Source organism: Oenanthe melanoleuca, chromosome 1A (genome assembly GCF_029582105.1).
Source record: "Oenanthe melanoleuca isolate GR-GAL-2019-014 chromosome 1A, OMel1.0, whole genome shotgun sequence".
Taxonomy (NCBI): Eukaryota; Metazoa; Chordata; class Aves; order Passeriformes; family Muscicapidae; genus Oenanthe; species Oenanthe melanoleuca.
The window spans coordinates 15,437,793-15,442,392 of record NC_079334.1 but is presented as its reverse complement, the minus strand read 5'-3'; positions in this window follow the sequence as shown (position 1 = coordinate 15,442,392).

Genomic DNA, 4,600 nt, shown 5'->3' with positions numbered 1-4,600 from the left:
ACGAAACTTACTTTCACAGACAGACTTTGTTTTTATCCACATCTGGAATGACTCATAGTGCATGTGAGTTTGCTGGCAGCTGGGTGAATAAATATCATTACAGTTTTGTAGTTGAGTTTCATTTGTTATACGGGCCAGTTGGAATTTATTTTATCCAATAAACAGCCACAAGTAACTCATTAAAAGAGACTCTGGAATTGTAGCTACTCCTCTGTAATACAGGGGGCTGCACACTAATCCCGGTCCAAGGCGAATCCCTCCTCTGGAATGATGGACAGCCACGCTTGGATGTTTAAGTCAGGGAGTGGGGCTTGTGCTCTGGAAGAACATTTTGCTACTGTGATTCATATAATCACTCCTTTATTAAGAACATACCATGCTGCCTTTAGACTTCAGTTCTAGGCAAGACAAGTCCTGGCCTTTTCCTCCATTTAGCCAGTATGGATAACAGGAAGGTCCAAATCTTTATCTATCTCTCCTCAATGGAACTATGAGGAACAATAACAAATCCTAAGTCTACATTAGCCAGGCTGAATGTGGAGAGCTGAAGCTGAGAAAAATAAAAGGCTACTGATAGACATCTCCTGGCTGATGCTGGTCCCAAGGAACACAACCCTGGAGGAGTCTATCCCAGACTGACGTAGCATGGAGGAAGTTGCAGGTATCTACTGTCCCTGACACAGCTTCAGTGGCAGCATCATGAGGTGTGCATTTTGGGATTATAGCACCAAAATAATAGCAGGCTGATGTGTGTTGGAACAGACTGATGAAAAAATAGAAAGTATTTGTAAATACAAAGAGTATTTACAAAACCAAGGGATAGGGGATACTTCATTAGGTACCTAGAAGTGATGAGTCTAGATCTCTTCTTCTACAGGTGAGAGTAAGCCAGTAACAAACCCACAGACTGTGAACTTATACCGGTGTAAAACTGGCACATAAGAAAGGAGACTCCTGCTCAGAAGGTATAAATAGAAGGATTAAGGGAATGGATCAAGAGCTGGAATGACAGAGGGCACTGTGGCTCAGGATTAATGTCCTCTGGCAGGCAGGCACGAAGAAAAACTGTTCAACTCCTGTGTGCATGATGCCAACATCTGGTCTTAGCCTCAGTCCCCTCATTCTTCTCTGTCCCAGCTGAAACAGGAAGGAGGAGGGTCAAATAAGGTTGTCTTGCTGAAGGCAGCTCCACTTCTTTTCCTACATGCACAGATTTTCCTATGCTCAGACTGCCCCAGGTTACTCCCACATGAATGCAAGACAGTATTTTACAAGCCAAGGCGAAGACAAAAGGTGCTATTCAAGTGGAGGGTGGTTCACCAGCTCTCTCTATATACACTCCTGTTACCATAGCATATAAGGGGCAGGTCCGAATACAGGGTTAAATTTAGGCATGGGCTCACTCCTGTGTCTGTCCAGAAATTACAGAGCTGGAGGAAACTGAGTTCTATCTTCCCTAGAGGGGGGAAAGAGAAACAGAGAGGATTACTCCTACTTTGCTCAGGTCACTTAGGATAAGATGAGTTTGTTCTTAAAGCAGGTAGACTCAGTCAACAAGTCGGCCAGTTCTGAGGTGATGTGCATCAAGAACAATGATCTAAATGTCAGCAGGGTCTGTGAACTAGGTGTTTCAAAGTCAGGTAAACAAGTGAGAAGCATTACCTGGGACACACATTGCAGGCTTGAGATAAGGAAGAAAATTATGAGAAAACCTAAAATCCTGTGGGGTGAAAAGGGAACATATTTAGAGCGTTATTTGGAGAGCATGGATGGAAACTTCTGAGGTGCTGTATCATGTAATTTCTTACATTTAAGGTAATAACAGCTGATAAGAGAGGACTGGAGATCAGACAGGCTCTATCCCCCCCTAAGCAAGAATCAGAACAATGTTCTAGAGAGAGCCCTTTGGAATGGCTCTTTCTTCTGGCTGACAACAATGGGAGACTTCTGCTTTTTAATTGTCACTTTTTTATATATGTAGCCTAGAAAGGTTGAGGAGAAAAATCCTAGAAATTCCCTTGGCTAATTTCCCCCCCTATTTTCAGCCTCTGGAGCAAGAATACTAGGAGCAACTGAGGAGCTGCATCTGAGACAGAAGAGACATGTGATAAGACAGGTGTATAGATCACAGGGATATGAGAATATGAAATGATAACTGAGCTCTCCTTTTTCAGGCCCTGGAGATGTTACCATGAAGTTACATAATATGTTTTTAAATTGTTATTTATTTCTCCTTAATTTGAGTCTGGCTACAGAATCCTCTCCAGCAGCCTCCTCCTCATCTGAGCTCAAATACAATCTCTACCCACATCCCAGTCCAAAGTGCAGTCTCCAGGCACTACAGCTTTGAGTGTCTCCCAGCATGTACCACAACTGTACAGCAAATTTGCCTGTAAGACTGTGAAAATAGTGTACTCACATCTGTTTTCTTACAGGAAATTTAGCAGCTGTAAATACAGCAGGTCCATGGAAAATAAAGAATGCTTTCTCTGTAGCACCTCCTCAAGAAGTGTAAATGTCCCTTTCCCCCCTTAAAATTTTAAAATATTTTTCTCTCTTATATGGATATATACAACACACAGAGTCAAATCCTTCCTACTAAAAAGTACTCCACAGGAAACCAGGAAATAAGTCTTTCAAGCAGGCTCAAGGCACTTTAACTGTATAACTCCTATTCCTCTCATGACTATATTTTATTAGATAGTTGCTCAATTTCAGCTCAAGGCAGTTCCTGTCTATGCTGGAGGTTTGAATCACTGCAACTATAATGAATGCTGAAGCAGGGTAGAAATCCTCACTATTTATAAATATTAACCATGCCTACATTGCTGTGGAAGTATATAGCAGGGAAGCTTTAGAGGGAAGAATTTGTCCTGAAGATGCATGCAGGAGAGGGTACAATGTAGCTGAAGCCAGGATGCTGAGGGCTGCTGGCTGGTCAATATTCAGGTCTTAAATCAATGTAGTGCTAGACTTAAGTGTCACAGTTATGTTAAAGTGAATATTTATGTTTTACCAAGTGTCACAAATTTAGGTGTTGGAGCTACAAGTCCTCTGGTGCTCCCAGTACCTGTGAGACCTCTCAGGCCTAGGAAAGGTGTGACTGTTGCCTCTGGCAGGCCTTTTTGAGGTGAAAATGGACATTTATGCAAGTCCAATGACTGGATACTAACTAGCAGCTTTTCCACTTGAGTCCTCCATCCTGATGCTGTCAGGGGCTGTCTGTCACTGCTATTCCCACACAGTCCTTTTGAAGAACCTGGAAATAGGGCAGAGTGGAAAGAACTGCATGAAGACCCAAAAGGGAAGCTGCCAGCTGGCTTTCTGCAGCACAGGAAGGGTGAGAGCAGGGCTTGTAGTGGTACTTCAAAGCTGTCTTTCTTCCCATCACAGATGCTGTCATAGTGGAAGGAAAGCTTCAGCCAGCTGGATACATAGAAATCCTGAATTTCCCAGGAGATGCTCTGGAGTGACCAGAGTATCAAGAGATGTGTCCCTTATGTTTTAGTAGCTCATGGTGTGAAATAACTTAACATAAAAGTGGCTGGAAAGCAATGGGTGATCAGGAGCCTGTAGGTCTTCCAAGGAAAATAATCGCTGTTTCACTGGGGAATACCAGCTCATGATACTAGCTCTGGCTCTGATGAGCTTCTCCCAAACCCAGAGTGGGATTGCAGTCTGCCCTGACATGCCAATCACTGTGACTGGCCCTTGCAAATCTTCTGTCAGACAGATTTTTTTTATTTTTTTTTTAAAGATGTACCCTGTTTCAGTAGGAAAACAGAGTGTGTATGGAAAGTTCCTCTGAGCAAGAATCTCTGCTCTGCAGCCAGAGCCCTGCCCTGTGCCATGGCATTGCAGGATCTGCCAGTCTGCCAGCACAATGGAAAAATGTGCGTGACACAGACCCTGTTGTCCTGCCCACAACAGGGATGGAGAAATGAGACATGCTCACAGTGACTCACTCACTGAGTGAACTGATGGTAGGGCTGGGGGCAGACACTGAGAGCAGGTCCATTCCTCTGCCCAAAATATAAGGGACTGCTCTGACACTGCAGGAGCTCACACAGCGCCACTGCCATCTACCAAAAAGAGGAAGTGCCTCCTGCAAGAGGAAAATAAATATCCTCTTAACAAGGATAACAAAGGTGGGGGGGGGGGGGGGGGGTGGTTAGGCTGTGCACAAGCTCCTAGGAGAAGAAAAGATCTTTTAAACGAGACTACCGGCATTTGAACCCCATAGTCCATAATGACTATTGCTGGCCCCTCAGCTGAGCTTACAGCTTCCTGCAGCAACAATTTGGATGTCAGAATCTCACCAACCCTCAGAGCAGCCACAGCCAGGATGAACCTTACATGACCATACCGTGCCATGAATTGGAAGCTAGAAGGGACTTTAGGTTAGGGACCTTTTAGTTGTCCTTGTGCCCCAGAACTCCCTTGTTGCCTTCATCTAGCTGCCTGAGCTCCTACTCACAGGAGCACTTAGATGCTGAGCTGATACTTTACAGAGTTACATTTAAATAAATGAAATTTAAATTCTGCACATGCAGCTTTGCAGGTATCTGAATTCCTCGTGTGCCTAGCTTCCCCCGTGAGG